Below are 18,017 nucleotides of genomic sequence, written 5' to 3' on the forward strand. Positions count from 1 at the left end.
GCCTCCAGTGCAAGGAGACTGGGTTCCCTGGTCAGGGAACTAGATCCCACATGCCGCAACTAAGACCCAGCGCAGCCTAAATAAATAAATAAATATTTTTTAAAAAAGAAGGAGAAATCCAAATACACCAGTAATCGAAATAATGCCATTGAAAACAATCGCCACTTTAAAAGCGATTGAATTGCCTAAATGGATAAAAACAAAGTCCAGCTGCTCCCTGTCCACAGACACAGCCTACAGAAAGGCTGGCCCTCCCGGCCCGCAGAGCCCCTCCGCCGTGCGTGTCCCGGGAGCCCCGCCCCCCTGCGCCCAGCGCCCCACTCGCTCGCTGGGTCTGGGGTAGCAGCCTCAGAACACCCTTTTCTAGCAACCCTGAATTGCTCTAAAAATAGATCATTTATTGATCCACAAAGAAATCTTAACACTAAAGATCAGCCTCAAACTGACCACCTTCTCCAACTACCGAGATTTCGATTAATTTCTAAATCAAGACCAGAGGAAACAACTAAGAACTGAAAAGGGTTGTTTCCGCGAAGAGTGGGCGGAGGGTACTGCGAGTTACCAGCCCTGAAAACCATGGACTGTTTTAGCAAAATCACAAGCATGTCTGGGAACAGGTCGCCGTGGCCCTCCGGGGTCTTCGTGGGGAGTGCCAGCCCGCCAGCCCACCCGGGAGGGAGGAGTCCGGAGCTGAGCCTCTCAAGCCCCGGCCCAGTTCCCGACGCTCGGCCCCGACCCCGCCCTGTCCCCCGGCTCTGCCCTCGGTCCCGCCCCCGGCCAGCCACTAGGCCCCGCCCCCGACACTTGCCCCCGCCCCTTCACCGTCGCTTAGCTCTGCCCCATCCCCGGCCCGGAAGCACCGATTCGGGCGGCCACTCCGCGCATGTGCACCAGGCGGCGCTCGCGGGCCGCGCGGAGCTCAGACGGGGAGCGCTGCTGGGCGGGCACCAGCGTTTGAGGGAGGCCCTCCTGGACTTGCAGCTGGGCAGGCTCGTCTTCCCAAGTCTCCTGCCCGGCCACTCTCCATCTCTCCTTTCAAAACCCTGCCCTCGAAGCCTCACTCTTGGGTTCCCTCAACTGTTAGTACAAAAATAGGCGTAAGTATTCATTTCATTCACCTGTAAGGCGGCGAAGGGCCAGCCTGCCTCGGGGGAGGGGGGAGGGGAGCGGGGGGGGGGCAGGGTGCCGACCGGGAAAAGTGGAGCCACCGCTCGCCTTGGGCCGACCCCTGACGGAGGGTTCAGACACCCGGAGAAGCACCCCCGTCCCTAGGCAGCCCTTTGCACCAGGCAGACCCCCACCCCGACTTTACACAAGGGCAGGTGGTGGGCCCTGAGCCTCGTTGTCCTGAGACCCTGGCCAGCCGTGCTCAGGAGCTCGGGCCCACTGCTCTGCTCTGCTGCCGCGTGACCCAGTGTGACCCCTGCTCTGCCAGGCCCCAGGCTAACCCTGGCATCCCTGAACCCCCTGCTCCCCTGTAGGGCTCAGGGGCTCCTCCTTCTTCGTCCTCTTCAGTCTTGTTTGAATGTGACACCAGCAAGGTCATTTTGTCCAAAAGCTAAAAGAGGTTTTGAAAATGCAGCAAGAGCCTCAGACCTCTCTGGTTCCAGTGGGCCCAGCGGCCAGAGGGCAGCAGGAGCCTGGAGGTCTGTCCTGCACCAAGGGGACAGGCTGGAGAAGGTGAGCCCGCCCCTGGCTGGCCTCTCTGCAGAGCCTGGCCTTGGGGGCAGCACCCATGGGCCTCACACAGGGCCGTTTGGGGGTGGGGCAGGGGCGGAGCACGTATGGCCCTGGCCTCAGCAGTGCCCCCAGTGATACCCAGTGAGGTTGACCCATGGCACCTCATACTAGCAGACTCTTTGGGGGCTTCCTCCCCATGATCTGTCTTAAAGGTCTGGACACCTCAGTGCCCAGGGGCTGCTGGAGGGACAATAGGACAGGACAGACAGGCCCTCAGAAGTCTGATTCACAGGCTGAGCCACCCCCAGGGGAACCACAGAGCAGGCCTGGGCATGAGCGCGGGGCATCTGCCCAGGGGAATGTATTGGGGCCCAGCGGGGCCCAGATGGACGTCACAGCGAGAGCTCCAGGGCCCCAGCTCCAGGCAGCACCCCTCCACATATCCAACCAGGCTTGCTGGTTTCCAAAACAGCCAGCGCCTGCCGGCCTGGCTGCCCCAGGAGGAACAGCTGGGGGCCAGCACATGCTCCGTGCTTGGCCTGCACCTCTGCTGCTTGGGGTCCCAGCACACCACTTCCTCTTCCCCCTACTTGAGCCCCAAGCCTGTGGGCCTCCAAGACCACCCCCTGGGACTCCACTGGTTCCAGGCCTGCTGGCCTCATACCTGCCTCTCATTGCCCCTTCCAGGCACCACTTGCATCACCTCCCAGCTGACTGGTGGGCTGGGCCTCAGGGACAGGATTCTTCACAAACAGCCCTCAGGCAGGGCCCCTCCCAAGGGGAGGAGAGCTGCATCCTCAGGATCAACGTCCCATGGCTGAGGACTGCAGGACTGAGACGCTGGGGGCCTGGAGGTGGGCTGCTGCAGGGGGCGCGGGGGCCTGGGTGGCCCTGCAGAGGGTGCATGCTGTCCCCCCACCCCATGCCTGCCCCTGGGCACGGGCAGTGGTGCCCAGCCTGAGTGTAAGAACAGGACCCAGTGACCCCCCCCCCTTGCCGTCCCTGCTGGCCCAACCCACGCCGAACTGCCCCACAGACAGACACCCGGGGGCCCACCTCGGCTTCAGAAGTCAGCTTGGGGGCTCTGGGTGCCAGGGATGCCCCTGGGTCCTAGCAAGCTGTTCCCTGGCAGTTCCGTCGTCGACCTGACGGGCTGGACTCATGCCGGGGGCGAGGGGCAGCTGGCCCCGGGCGAAGCTAGACTCGGTGGGAAGGAGGATGAGAAGGGGAGGAAGGGGAGACCAGGTGAGGGCTGGGCCCCCCTCCAGGCTGAACAGTGTCCCCAGGTGCCCAATGGGAGTAAGGGGGCCTCCAGGGAACCAGAGCCCCGCCCGTTCTGCTGACTGCTGGCTGTGCTGCCTTTCCTCCCGCCAGCTCCAGGCTCTGCCCTGGCTGAGGAGGGCTCTCTGCGGGTCAGGCAAAACCAGTAAGTAAGAATGTGCTGTCAAGAAGTAGAAGAGAGGGTGGGGGGGGGGGGGTGGCGGTTGGGCAGCGCCAGGAAGGGCCCCCATCCTTCTGAGGCGGCCCCAGGCCCAGCAGTCAAGGCCTCCCCCTTCACTGTAGCCTTCTCCTGCCTCCTGGCTGTGTTCACATGTACCATCCCCCAGGTCACCTCTGGGACCCTGTAGGTGCCTGGGTCCCTGCCTGGGACCCCACCCCATGCTGGTCCCTGCCACCCTGGCCACACAAACCCATTGTCTGCAAAGTTCCCGCCTCTTTTGGGGTTCTCCTGATGCTCTCTCCTCACCCCCTTCCCCACTGGGGGGACATTGGCAGCCCTGGACATCCTCAGCTATCCATGTTCCCCCATGGCCCCTCACTGGCCCATGGCTCTCCATGCCCATTGCAGGCCTGCTTCTCAGCCAACATCTACAAGCATCTTGGGTTAGAAAGGTCCAAGACACAGCACATTCCCCCCCCTACCCCACCGGAACTGCCCTCCCAGATGCCCCTCCCATCCTCCCGGCTCACTCACAGTTCAGCTGTGTGGACAGACACCCTGATGTCACCCCTGACTCCTCAGTGCCTTCTCCCCTGAACAACCACAAGCCCCATCACTCCAGATACCTGGCCCTGTCCAGCCTGCCAGCACTGCACTGCCCTCCACAGGCTCACCCACCCTCAGGCAACCAGAGGGGGTCTCACCCCTGCTCAGACCCCCAGTGGTCCCCATCACCTCCTAACAGGACCTGCCCTCCTCACTGCCACAGGACCTGAGCAAGCTGACCACTGCCCAGGGCAGAAGGACTGAGCCACCACCACGGTCTCCTCCCAGAACTTACATTTTTAAGAAGTAGTTGATAAATGCCAATGGCCTTTTTTTTGGCCATTGAGGAAAATTCATTCCTCAAATGCATACGGAATTGCAAAGGACTCTGAATAGCCAAAACGATCTTAAAAAATAAGACCAGAGTCAGAGGACTCAAAGTTCCCAATTTAAAACTTATTACAAAGTTACAGTGATCAAAACAGTGTGGTACTGGTATAAAAACAGACATGCACCAATGGAATAGAATAGAGAGCTCAGAAATAAACCCTCACACTTATGGTCAGATGATTTTCAACAAGGGTGTCAAGACCATTCCGTGGGGAAAGGACAGCTTTTTCAACAAATGGTGCTGGGAAAACTGGATATTCACATGAAAAAGAATGAATTTGAACCCCCTACCTCACACCATATACAAATATCAACTCAAAATGGATAAGACCTAAATTTAAAGGTAAAAACTATAAAACTCTTAGAAGAAATCATAGGAATAAATCTTCAATAACTTAGATTTGGCAGTAGCTTTTTATTTTTTATTTTTTGTTTTGGTTTTTGGTTTGGGGGGCTTTTTTTTGCATTTTTTAAAACTTATTTAAAAAACTTATTTATTTATTTTTGGCTGTACTGGGTCCTCGCCACTGCACATGGGCCCTCTCCAGCCCCGGTGAGCGGGGGCCGCTCCTTGCAGCAGCGCGCGGGGTTCTCAGGGCAGTGGCGACTCCCGCCGTGGAGCACGGGCTCCAGAACACAGGCCCAGCAGCCATGGCGCACAGGTCCAGCTGCTCCGCAGCATGTGGGATCCTCCCAGACCAGGGCCCAGACCCGCACTGCCACACCAGCAGGTGGACTCCCAAACACTGCGCCACCAGGGAAGCCCTAGCTTTTTAGATATAATGTCAAAAACACAAACAACAAAGAAGCAAAAAAGGAAAAAGAAATAAATTGGACTTCACCAAAATTAAAAACTTTTATGCATCAAAGGACACTAACAACAGAGTGAAAAAACAACTGACAGAATGGGAGAAAATATTTGCAAAATTACGTATCTGATAAGTGTCTCATGTCCAGATTATATAGAGAACTCTTACAACTCAACAACCACCACCACAACAACAAAAAAAAAGTTCAAAAAAGGGCAAAGGGGCCTCCCTGGGGGCGCAGTGGTTGAGAGTCCGCCTGCTGATGCAGGGGACATGGGTTCGTGCCCCAGTCCGGGAAGATCCCACATGCTGCGGAGCAGCTGGACCCGTGAGCCACGGCCGCTGAGCCTGCGCGTCCGGAGCCTGTGCTCCGCAAAGGGAGAGGCCACAGCAGTGAGAGGCCCGCGTACTGCAAAAAACAAATAAATAAATAAAAGGGCAAAGCACTTGAATAGACATTTCTCCAAAGAAGACATACACACGGCCAGTTAGCACAAGAAGAGATGCTCGGGAGGGGATACGGGGATATATGTATACGTATAGTTGATTCACTTTGTTATACACCAGCAACTAACACAAAAGTGTAAAGCAATTATACTCCAATAAAGATGTTAAAAATAATAATAAAATTGAAAAAAAGAGATGCTCAATGTCCCTAGTCACCAGGGAAATGCAAATCAAACCACAATGAGATACCACTTCACATCCACTAGAATGGCTAGAATCAAAAAGGCAGATAGTAAGACGAGTCTTGGTGTGGGTATGGAGCTATTGGGGCCCTTGAGCCCTGCCGGTGGGAATGTAAAATAGCCTCAGCTGCTGTGGAAAGCAGTTTGGTGGTTCTTCAGGTTAAATATAGAGTTACTGTATGACCCTGCAATCCCACTCCCAGGTAAATACCCAGAAGAATTGAAAACAGGTGTTCAAACAAAAACGTGTACACGAACGTTCACAGCAGCGCTATTCACAATAGCCAAAAGGAGAAACAGCCCGAATGTCCATCAATGGATGAGTGGATAAACAAAGGGTGGTGTATACACACAATGGACTATTCCGCCATAAAAAGGAACGAAGCGCTGACACTTGCTACGACACGGATGAGCCTTGAGAACACGATGCTCAGTGAGAGAAACTGGACACAGAAGGACACATGCTGTATGATTCTGCTTGGACGAAGTACATGCAACAAGTAAATCCATGGAGATAGAAAGCAGATTCGTGGTTGCCGGGGGCTGAGGGGAGGGAATGGGGAGTGACTGCTTAATGGGGGTGGGGTTTCCTTTGGAGGTGATGAAAATGCTCGGGAGCTGGATGCAGGGGGTGGCTGCACAGTGAGGTGAACGTACTAAATGCCACCGAACTGTATACTTAAAAGGGTTTAGTGGTAAATTTCGCATTAGGCGTGTTCTACCAGGATTCAAAACCAGAAGTAGTTCATGAGGCAGAACCCTATCTGGAGGGACATTTGAGTCACTGGGAGTTCCTGAGGCGTCTCCCTTCTGACAGGGGAACGTGGGCTGCCCTGCACGGAGGGACTACCCGGTGGAGACCCCACGGGCCAAGCCGAGCGGGGGCCCGGGTGGGAACCCTGGCCCTCTGGTCGTGGGACTGAGTCCCTGCCCCCTCGCAGGGAGGGGGCAGCATGGTGGGATCTTTTTCGGAAAGGACAGTCCTCCAGGGTGGGACTTGAGAAGAGACCACAGAGCCGTCGGGACGGGGTGCGGGCCCAGAGGAAAAGGCCCTTCCTGCCAGGCACGCCGGGACAAGGCTCTGTCACCGTGTCAACCCCTGGGCGGCCTGGCTGGCAGATGTGATGTGGCACTTTGTGACATGATATGGCTGGTAACGTGGCATGGCAGATGTGTGGCACGATGTGGCATGGTACCCAGTCCGTGGTCACAGGGTGACGGCCAGGCTGGCTCTGGGCCCCTGTGGCCTTGAGGATGTACATTCCTTCCCCTCTGCTCAGTGGCTGCCTGCCTGCTGGAAGTGGCCCTGCGTAGCGTCTTTGTACAACATGACCTCAGGCCAGCGTCCTGGGGTGAGAGGGCTGTGCCCGAGGACGGGGCCCAGGCTCTGGGGCTGTCTCTGGGCTGCACGTCATGTGGCTGGACGGGGCAGTGAGCCCAGGAAGGCTTTGAGGGCTGCAGGCACCCCCGGGGCTGGACCGGCCACCCTCCTGCCTGCTGGTGTCACAGGTGCAAGCCGGTCACCTGGCAGGTGCTGGTGGAGCTGAGTCCCAGGGTAACTGCTGTGGGGAGAGGAGTCCCCAGAACAGCTGGGCGCTCTCCCCAGGCAGGGCTGGGCAGAGGGGGGCGTGGGGAGCTGGAGACCAGGGGGGCCCTGGCAGCAGCCCCCCCTCTTTTCCCCGGAGGGTCCCTCAGGCCACCACCCCATCAGCCCCTGCTCCTGTCTGCGGCGGGAGCTAGGGGCCAGGCAGTGTGCACGCTGCCCCCGCTCTGGGGACTGTCAAGGTTGGGCTCCGGCCGGGACGGGGGCACCAGCCTCGGTCACTGCGCACGGGCCTGTGGCCCACCAAGCCAGTGTGCTTACCTGGGTGTGTGCTGCTAAGCAGCTAGGAGCCTGTCCCATCTTCCAGGCCCCAGGGGTGCTTCCCTGAGCCTGCCCAGGCCTCTAGATGGCACCTGAGGACAGGAGGCTTGGCCAGGCTGGGGAGGAGGAGGGGGGGCCCCAGAAGGCGTCTGGGGTCTCAGAGCCCCTAGGCCTCTCTGGGGCAGTGGCTACCTCTGGCCCGGGCCTCCTCACCACCCCCAGGTCCCTCCGTGCGCAGCGGGCTCCCGGTTGCAGACCCCTCCCACTCTGGGCACTGAGGCCTCCCTGGCCCCTCATCTCTCTGGTGCCTGCCTGGGCTGCCCTCTCTGGTCTGTGTGCAGGTGTCAGGGCCTTGGGTGTGCCCCGCTCCGACCCTCGGGCTCTCCCGGGGTCTTGGCATCTCTGCATCACGCCCCCTTTCCTTCGGGTCTCAGCACTCCCAGCCCCGGCCCAGGATGCGCCTAGGGCGTTTCTGGCAGCTGCGGCTGGGCTGGCGACTACCCGGCCTTCTGCAGGCTGCTGGGGGAAGCGCCAGGCCAGCGTAGAACAATCGCAGCCTCTCTGCCAAGGGCGCCGCCCAGGCCCAGAGAGGAAATGGGGCTGGGGGCTGGGCCGGGCGGGAGCTCTGGCCGCCCCACGGGGTACCCTTGACGCCTGCCTGGGAGTCCCTGGAGGCTGCAGTGGAGGTGGGGGTGGGGCGGAGCGGGGAGGCGAGGGCTGCCCAGCCTGTCCCTCCAGGCTCTGCCCAGCATCTGGTTTCAGGATGGCGCAGGCCAGAGGCTGGGGCTGCCTGGCCTCAGCCGGGAGGAGCCGGAACCTGGGCCTTGCGGGCCTTGAACCCGACGGCCAGCAGTGGCTAGGCTTATGAGTGTCTCAGTTGTTGCCCCAATCCTGCTGCTTTTCACTGTGTTTCCCCTGCCCAGCAGCCCTCCTCCTCCTGGTGACAGCATTCACCTTTGCTCTGGGCGCGCTGCATGTTGTCCCGACAGAGCCAGTGGCCCTTCCATCCCCTGCCTCCAGGGCCATGTGAAATCTGAGTGAGGCCTTTCAGAGCCTTCCTGGGGTCCACATGCCGCATCCCAGAGTATCTGGAGCGCTGTAGCTGCTTAGCTGGGGTGGTGGGAAGGCAGCCCCAGCAGGTGCTTCCCCACCAGGCAGGAGGCACCACTGGGCAGCCAGAGCCCATTGGGAGCCTTGCTGGATCCAGCTGAGCCTGAAGCCCAGTGTCTGAGCCAGTCAAGTGCCTCTTTTCAGATAAGCTATTTAAGCTTCTGCCTCTTGCTACCCTGAGGCCGGGCTGCTCTAACTCGGGAATGTCTGTTACGTGTTGTGTGTATATCTGTGGTGCACGCGTTTCTGGGGGGATGTGGGGGGATGACCCCTCCTCACTCATGGTTGCATCTTGCTTCCTTAGAGAGGTCTCACTCCACGAATGACACTGAAAAGCCCCTCATTAGTTTCGCTGTGGCCCCAGAGCCACCCGTGGTGCCAGGCTTTCCCTGCCCCAGGTTGTGCAGCGAGACCGACCTGATGCAGCTGCCCGAGGAACGTCCCCCAGGAGGGCAGCGAGGGCGTCTGCTGGAGCCGATGGTCTGAGCTGCCGTCAGCCCCTCAGGACGGCCCCCTCTGGGAGTGGCAAGGCCACCTGGGTCTTCCCTCCAGTGTCTGCCCCTGAGGTGCGGCTGCCCAGCCAAGAGCAAACCTCCCACCCCCGTGCACCCCCGTGCGGGCACCCCCCTCCACCCCAGGTGGCACTTCCTGATTCCCCACTGACCCCCACGAGGGATGTCTGGTTTACGAGCAAAGGTGGGTGACAAGGAGGGTCACAGGCTTGGAGGTCAGGTCACGAGAGGCATGGTGGGGGCCCGGGGCCAAGGGACGAGTCATAGGAGAGGGAGGGGGAGGGGCTGCTTCCACTGCCCAGGAGCAGGGGCCCAGAGGTCCCTCGGGGGCTGCTGGCGGCGAGGGGGGCAACAGCCGGCACCTCCCCAGGGCCGGGGAGGTGCACTCTGCCCGCCATACCGGCTTCCCGGGCTGCGACGCCAGAGACCTGGTCGGCCACTCCCACCTTGGGCCTGGACCCTCCCCTGGGCCCCCGGCACCCACGCCGCCGCAGCTCGCTCCCTCTCTGCCCGCCATGGGGGGGGGGGGGTCTGCCCACCCTGCTCTCCCCACGGCCCCCAGCAGACCTGCCCCACTTCAGGGCGGAGGTGGGCTCGGGGACCTGGGCCATCCTGGTACCCAGTGGGCACGGCCCTCAGTAAGTTCGGCGGAGAGAAGCAGGAGCCGCCTCCCCGTCTGACCCCGTTCGGTCAGCAGCCCCGTCTCTGCACGCCTGCCCGCCGGCCCGCAGGAACTAATTAGGCTTCTTCTGGATTTCCTACCTTCCGCCCCTCCCCCCTCGTCCTCTGTCCTCTGGGGCGCGGAGGCCGGGCCAGGCCCGCAGGTCACTTATGGGAGGAGAAGCAGACAGCGCTCTGCAGGACAAGGCAGACCCTGCGGGAGCCGCCCCCTGCAGCCCGGGCCCTCAAAGCCAGGCTTGGAGCGGGGTCCCCAGGAGCGGTCTGGTCTTGTGCACGGACTGTTTGAATAATTCAGATTTTAAAAGACCTACTTTCCTGACAGACCATTTCCTGCTAGAGAGCAGATGGGGCCGGGGCATCTGAATTATGCATTTGCGCTCCCCAGGTTTTTAGCAAAACTGGGCTCTGAGCCAGGCACTGGGGCCCAGATGGCCTGGCCCTTGCCGGATGTGCTGAATGGGTGTGGCCGTGGACTCAGGACCACAGGCTGGTCTCTAAGCCACTTATCGAGAGAGGGAGGGAGTGTTGCCGGGAAGTCAGGGGAAGCCTGGGTTCCTGGCCGGGCATGAGCTCTCCATGAAGGGGCCCTGGTTAATGCCCCACCGAGGAAGGGCTGAGTGGCGGGCAGGTGGGGGCCAAAAACCGCAGGAGGCCTGGGCAGAAGGGATGGAGGGTGGGACGGGGAGGGCAGGGTCCCCGGAGCGTCCTTCAGACCCCTAAGGTCTCAAAGGCCCTGGCTAGAAGCTAGAGGCTCCTGTGGGCTCCTGGGAGCTGACCAAGGCCCAGGGTATGTGTGTTCAAGGCCAAAGGGCCGTGCTGCCTGGGGACCCTGAGGCCTGTGTGCATCACATGGGGCCGTGCAGGGAACCTGGGAATGAGGGCCCAGCAGCCCCTGTTCCCTCCCCTCTGCCTTCCCCTCAGCTTTGCCCCTCACGCCCTGTCCATAAACACATAAACAGTATTCAGACCCCAGCCACAGGGCAAGTTCCAGGGAAGGACCTGCTGTACCCTGCAGACCTACAGATTAGCCAGGGGCAACAGGGCTGCACCCCAAAACCTCAGACAGCTAGGGCAGGCACTGGCTTGGTGTCGTCATGTGTGGCCTTGCCCTGTGGCCCTGATGTAACGGAGGATGGGCCCAACAAGGCCGAAGGCGGCCTTCCGGAGTGGTACAGGGAAGCCCTGGGCCAGCCCTGCCAGCCCTCCTGCTGCTCTTAGGTGGGCACGCAGGGACCCAGGATGACAGGATGGGGGTTCTGAGGGTCCCCCAGGTCTCCTGCCATCCCCACAGCAGCACAGAGTGGGCTGCATAGAGACCACTCACCCCACTACTTGCCTCCTTCTCCTTTCATGCTTTCCCCCTCCTCCTCCGACCACCCCTTTCTCCTCCCCCTTTTCCTTTCCTCCTTTTCCTCCTCCCCCTCCTCATCTCTACTTTCCAAGTCCTGGACTTAGGTGGGCATAGAGTTAGGATGGCATCAGACATGCTGGATTCTGAGGGATGCCTCTCTCTGACCCCAAGTCTGGGGCCTCGGGACCCACCTGCCAAGGCTGTGCCATGGCTTGCGGGATCTCAGTTCCCGGACCGGGGATTGAACCTGAGCCCTCGGCAGTGAAAGCGCCGAGTCCCGACCACTGGACCACCAGGGAATTCTTTTTTCCCCACCTCCTCTTGAGCACTGGGCAGTGCTGCCGTCTTGTCCCCCATCCTTGTCCTGGACACAGCGACCACTCTGTTCTGACTCTCCCCACTCCCCCGCCCCGACCCCCCCACTCTGAGTTGTGTCCCCCTCACTTGGAACACAGAGTGTTGCCTGCTCATAAACATTCCTTGAGTACCCACTGTGCACCTCACACCCTTCTTGGCGGGTGGAGCAGTGGGCAGGGGAGTCCAACCCGGTCTCCGGCAGGGGCGCAGAGCAAGGAGCAAGCAGCCTGGCATGGACCTTGTGCGGTCACAGGAGCCAGGGCAGCACTGGGCGCCGAGGCGGGCTGGGGGAGGCCCTCCCAGGCAGATGGAGCCACAAGGGACAAAGGCCGGAGGGTGGAACGTGGTGACTGGGCGTTTAAGGAGCAGAGAGGAGCCAGACGCTGGGCAGTGAGGAGGACAGAGCAGAGGTACCAGGGCAATGGGCACTCTCAACGGTTTTAAGCAGAGCAGTGACACAGCGGGCGTCCCGTCCTCACTTGGCTGAGCAGCGTGGACGTCTCTGCTGCGGTCAGCGCCCAGGCCAGGCGGTGGTGAGCATGGGAGATTGGTGGTTACAGGTGTGGGGGGTGGTCTGTGTGTGTACACAAACACGTATGCTTGTACTGTATACGTTCCTTAGCTCTGTCCACTGACCGGACTAGAAGCAATGACACTGCAGTAGCAGCAAGCACAGCTTGAGCCTGGATCCTGTCTTCTGAATACGGTGCCCCACCAAAAGGAAACAGGACTCTTTGGAGAAATGGTTGAGTTCAGGGCAGCGCAGGGATTTTCTTGTGCCGGGGATTGAGGAAGGGCTCCAAGGATGGTGGGGACACGTTTGTGCAGGAAGGACCTGGGGGAGGGGGAGGGACAGGGAGCACAGCCCTAGCGTGGGTGGGAAGGCATGGGCTCCATGCTGGGGTCCAGGGCCACCCTAGACAGACAGCACACAGGCATACAGACAAATTGGCTGCAGCTGTGAATCAGGCTGGCGGGGGTGGGGGGGCTGGGGTGGGTGTGTGTGTGTGTGTGTGACAGGGACCCTTGAGGTTTAAGGGGACAGCTGCATTGCTGGGTGTGTCCTCCTGCTTCCTTCAGCCAAGCTGTGCAGGCCTGGAGGAGGGGTCCTGGATTTGGTCTGGAAAGGGCAGCATAGGGAGGGCTGGGGGCAGTAGGCTGAGCTGGCTGCAAAGGGGTGATGAGGGCTGGAGACCGCAGGCTCTTACAGTGAAGAAGTCTATGGAGTGGGGAGTCGTCGGACTGGGGAGGCACAAGTCAGATGGAGAGGTGGGAGTTGGTGGGCCTAGGGCTCCATCCATGGACATCCAGGAGGTTTCTGAGGACGCTGGAAGCTACAGGCTGCTCAAAGCTGACGCATCTCTTCCCCTCCCCCACTAGGGGGTCTTCGATTCTCAGCTGCCTGGCTGACTCAGCTGCATTTGCAAGGGTGGTCCATCTGTCCCTCCTGACACTCTTTCCCGTGGTCTCAGCTCCCTGCTCAGGTGGCCATTCCTGACAGGAGGGCCTTGACCATCGAGGCCACACTGCCCACACCTGCCCAGCTCACACGAGCCCCACGGGCACCTCGGAGGACAGGCCCTGACCCCGGACTGCAGGGCGAAGCCGTGAGTTGAGTCCCTGAGGCCGACCTGGTCCAGCGTGGGTGTGGATCAGCCTGTGCTGGCATATGCATGTGTGTGTGCGGGGTGCAGAATGCAGATGTGGGGCGCAGAGTGTGTTACGGGGCACGTGTGCTGGGCGCATGTGCGGGGTGCAGAGTGCCTTTGCCGGGCACCGGGTCCGGTGGCAAGCTCCCACCCTGCGGCCTCTACCCACGCCCACCTGGATGGGAACCAAGCGGGCCGGCAGCAGGCAAACCCACGGCAGCGCAGGGCCCTGCGGGTCTGCCCCTGAGGCGCGGAGCCCGGCGCGGGCAAGAGGCAGGGCAGCCTTGTAGGCTCCCGGAGCGGGTCCCCGAAGGCGCGGTGCTGCCCCTTTAAGCGGCTCGCGTACGCGCGCGGGGCTGGCGCAGGGCCGAAGCGCGCGCGCGCGCGCCAGGGACTCGGTCGAGCGGTGCGTGCGCGCGCGGCGTGCGCGGTGACGCGACCGTGGGGTTTCCCGAGGCTGCGGGCAGGGGCCGCCGCGCCCATCCCGATGGCTGGAGGCGTCTGAGGGGCGGACGGAGGCGGCGGCGGCGGCGGCGGCGGGAGCGGGCGCGGGCGCGGGAGTGGAGCAGCCGCCGCGGGACCGACAGACCGAGCCTCGCCGGCGTACCTGCCCGCAGCGCCCGCTGAGCGGCCCGAGCGCGACCATCTCCCGGAGCGGCGGCCGAGGCGGCTGAGGCGACGGGGAGCGGGCGCGGCAGGCGGGACGCGGTATCGAGGTAAGCGCGGCGGCCGCGGCCCCGGCCCCAGCCCAGACCCCCGGCCCCGACCCCCACCCCCGCCCCTCCCCATCGGCCCCCAGTCGCCCGCCCGCCCGCCCGGGCCGCCCCGCCCCCACCCTCCCCGCCCCCACCCGGCCTCCGGGTCGCGTCTTCCTGCCCCGCCCGGGTGGGGTCGGCGGGGGCGGGGGCGCCGGGGACCCCGCGGCCGTTTGCCGGGACCGAGACCGAAGTCCCGGGCTCGGGCCTGGATTGGGGCTCCGGGGTCTGGAGTCCAGGTCCGGGGCTCTGGTCTGGGGTACCGGGTGCAGGCTTGCTGTCCGGGTCTTGGGGTCCGCGGTGGGGGCGGGGCCGGAGGCTCCGGGGTTTGGGGTCCGGGTCTGGCGCCTCGCGTCTGGGAGGTGGCCCGGTGAAGGAGCGCAGGGCAGGCCGGGGAACAAAGGCGGCCGCGGCCCTGCCCCGCGGCGGGCGGTGGGCGCCGTTCTTGGCCACGGGAGGACGAGCTGCGGGAAAAGGGCCTTTCGGCTGCTCGCGGGGAGGCTGGCGTCGCCGTGGCGGAGAAATGAGGAAGCGGCGCCGAAGGCGCGCGGGGCGGACAAAGCGCCCGGCGAGCGCGAGCCCCGGCCCCGCGGTCGCCGCCGGGCCCGAGTGGGGCCACCCAAAGCCCCGGTGCGGGTTCGCAGCCTGCGGGCGGTGGCCGGGCCCCCGCGCCCCGTGCCGAATGAATGGCCCCCGGAGGGCCCGGCAAGATGGCGCGTCCGCCGCGCGGCCTTTGTCAGCCGCCGCCCGCGCCGCGGGGCTCCGGGGGCGGGGGCGCGGCGGGGGGCGGCAGGCGAGGGTCGGGGTCGCCCTCGGCCCCGGCCGGGTGGAGGGTGCTGGAAATTCCACCCAGGGATCGCTGAGCCATCGGACTTTGGAAAATCCTCCTGCATTTTTCCTTGCGAGTTGATGCTTGACTCAAGTGGTGTTTAAACGTCTCTGAAGTCCTTTAAATTACCTCGTTGGCACACCCAAGTAGGTTTATCTACTTAATTTCTCTTTATGGAACCTTTTTAGTTAGGATTGTGACACTCACTCACTGAAGGAGAACAGCGATGTAGGGGTGTTTATTTGGGGAAAGGAAGTTGGTGGACATTTACAGTTAAAGAGTACGTTACTGAGTTTGTGCATAAATGATGTAAAAGTCGTTAACTGTAGTTCTGGTTTGGGGAGTATTAGAGCCCTTTTTTTTTTTTGTATTTTCATTTTGTTATCTGTTTGGTAACACAGTGATCTCCAATAACGTTTAATGATAAAGCAGTTGCTTATGAGATTATTAAGAAAATGTGTAGATATTTTTCATAGTTAGCAAATAAGTGGAAGTATTAGCTTTGTGAGAAGTTCCCTTCCCTTCAGCCCCAGATACTGGATAAGGTCTAAAATCCATTGTTATCGATAAGATTCCTACCTGAGTTCTTTGTTTTCTAATTTGAAGCTGTAGTCTTTTAGGGGTGGAGGGGGTTCATATTTCAAAGAAAGATTTCAGTTTGCGTTGTATTAAGATAGATACGGCCTGTTTTGGATTCTTCCGGAAGGTACATGTTGCAAAAAGAAAACGAACAGGCAGTTCCTTTTTTGCTTCCTTACTAATATGGGTGTGTGGCTGGTGCCACCAACATGGAAACAGGTCTTAGAACCTCCAGACGGCAGAACTGGGTGGTAGCTTTTGGCACGATTTAACTTTCTGACAGAGCTGTCAGAAATGGAGTGCAACTGGAAGGGTCGGGCCGACCTGGCAGGATCCCGTCGGGGAAGATTTCCGGCTGCTGTAAGCCTGGACTGCAGGGCCTCTCTCCTCCCGAGACTCCCTCTGTTACACGCGTATGTTTTCACAGGCATTGTAAGTGCCGCAGTGTTTTCTTAGAAGGTGAGATTTGAGGAAAGCGAAGTTAAGTTTTATGTTTGTGCCTGTGGCTCGCTCCCAGTTCTTCCTGCTTGGGGAGCCAGTGTTAGGGCTGCCTCTCATCTTCTGTGGAAATGGTCAAGAGTGTGCTTATAGAGAATATTGTTCAACTATACAGTTTTGATTCAGAGTTGACACTTTCTTAAATGAACATGCCTATCAGACAAGAATATTCCTTTTGTATGATATCTGAGTTTATGACAGAGCTGTATTTATGTCATCAGGCATGTACTAAGCAGAATGTTCTTTAATGATACCTTAATAAAGATTTCTCTTTGTTTGATGTCTCGAGTTACTTCTGTTTCAGGGGGAGTTGAAGTGAATTTCCTCAGATTTCATTTTAATCTCAGAAGAGATTTGAAAGGCTGCCAAAAGGCTGTCAAATCTTTTCCATGCTTAGTGGCTTTGATTTCAGAGCTTGGAACACCTAGGTCTTATATTGACCACATGAGAAGTGCACAGATTTTATGAGGTGTTAATTTATTTCTCAAAATTTTGGTTCTGTTACCTTTTATTTTGCTAAAATTTTCTGTGTCTGGTATCCTTTAGTTTGATTGGAAAAGTTGTATTTCTACAATTAGCTTTGAGAAGGGTCTTCAGGACAGCTGTAGACTTACCTACCATCAGTTGCCTTTTTAGCCAGTACTTTAATAAATAACATTTTATTGCAGACGTGCAGTATTGGCATCAATTATAGTTTCTTCATTGGATTGCTGTTTTCTCTACCCAAAAGATTTGGCTCATGTTGGCTTTTAAATGGGATTAAGTTCTTATTGTCTATAGAGACTTTGGCTTTGGCATTAGTGGATTGGTAATAGATATTCTCAATTTTGTTATCTGGGCTTGACCATATGGCGTGTCATATTATTTTAAAACCCTTATTTAGGATGAGTCTAATAAGGCATTGAACAGAAAGTTTTAGAATTTTTTAACCCTGGTATAAATTCTGATCTCTCAGGTTTGCATTTCTAGATAAGAGTGGTTGGAGAATTTATGAAGCAGGCAGTTCAGTTGAGCGTTTGGTTTAATGAACATAGAATGAGGGGATAAAAACAAATTTAAACTGAGATCAGAGAAATAATTTATAAAACTGAATGTGTAACATTACTGGAAGGAAGAAACAGTCCAAATTTTTGTGGAGAGTGTGGCTGTGTATTGAGTAATGCAACATATACACTGACTCTTCTGGAAAATGGAGAGTCCCACTTCTTTTTAGAGCTGTGAGTTTTGTTCCACAACTCTCATTTAAGAAAAATCTATAGACACTTGAATTGATCGGTGGATTAGAGGAATGCTAAAAGCTTTTGAAACCTTTTTAACCCTGTTGTTCTTTTGCAGTGCCTACCATTAGGTGCCACAGTAATTGATGGAAATTCCTGCTGACTTCGAATGATAGAAAAGCTTCCCATTTTATAGCACAATATTGCTTTCTTTGAGAGACTTGAGTATTCCCTTATTTGATTTACTAAGTTAAAGTTCTGGGGAAAAAGCCATTTTTAAGAAGTTAATGATTAAAAGACCAAGTCAAGATTATCGAAAGTAATAATTCTGAAGAGATTATTCAGTTGCATCCATGTTGCCATTGATAAAAGGTTATGATTGAGTAATAATTAGTTGCCCCAGGCACGCTTTTTTTCTTTTGGTGGGGGGTGGTGCTTGCGAGATCTTAGTTCCCTGATCAGGGATTGAATTTGGGTCCACGGCAGTGAAAGCAGAGTCCTAACCACTGGACTGCCAGGGAATTCCTGGTCCAGGCTTAATAATGTACTTTATCAAGGAGGGAAAGGCTATTTACTCTTTTAACTTGTGAGGACTAGAATACTAAGGGGATTGAATGTATTCTTGTTTACTTGTGGGTAATTGTGTCTTCTGACTCAGTCCTGAGGCAATTGTAAAATATATTCCCCATGGGGATTACAAGTTCTCTTGACTACCTCCAAGTGTTGTAGTTGGTAAAGCTTTAAAAAATTCTGGACACTTTCTAATTAGACATGAGAGTGTTAAAGCTTCTACAGCAGGTTTCCAAAAAAAAATTGTCCTAGGAACTTTAAGATAATTACTGAATTGCTGGGAGGGAAAGAAATTCACTCTTTTCTTGAAGGACCGAGACTGCCTGAGTTAGAACCCAGTTGTGTAACTGAACTTGCTGGTGTGGATGTGGGTTTGACTTCTCTGTGTCTGTTTCTGCATGTGTAAAACAGGCACACTAGAACCTCCTTCCTAGGGTGGTTGTGAGGATTGAGTGAGTTAGCATACGTGTGAAGCACTTGGAACAGTGCC

At 57.9% G+C, this 18,017-nt stretch overlaps 1 protein-coding gene across 4 annotated transcripts in view; it reads left to right on the forward strand.

Annotated features, from left to right (window-relative positions):
* Positions 1-13,624: 13,624 nt before the first annotated feature.
* The window catches only part of GNB1 (G protein subunit beta 1), a 90,429-nt gene continuing 86,036 nt past the window's right edge, over positions 13,625-18,017 (forward strand). For 2 of the 4 annotated variants that reach the window (XM_059065244.2, XM_059065235.2), the window contains exon 1: positions 13,625-13,795. The gene's annotated coding sequence lies outside the window, so the exon portion shown is untranslated. The remainder of the gene's footprint in view (positions 13,796-18,017) is intronic. The other 2 variants (XM_067019165.1, XM_067019176.1) reach the window with 2 other exon arrangements.

The sequence above is a fragment of the Kogia breviceps genome, chromosome 1 (genome assembly GCF_026419965.1).
Source record: "Kogia breviceps isolate mKogBre1 chromosome 1, mKogBre1 haplotype 1, whole genome shotgun sequence".
Classification (NCBI taxonomy): Eukaryota; Metazoa; Chordata; class Mammalia; order Artiodactyla; family Physeteridae; genus Kogia; species Kogia breviceps.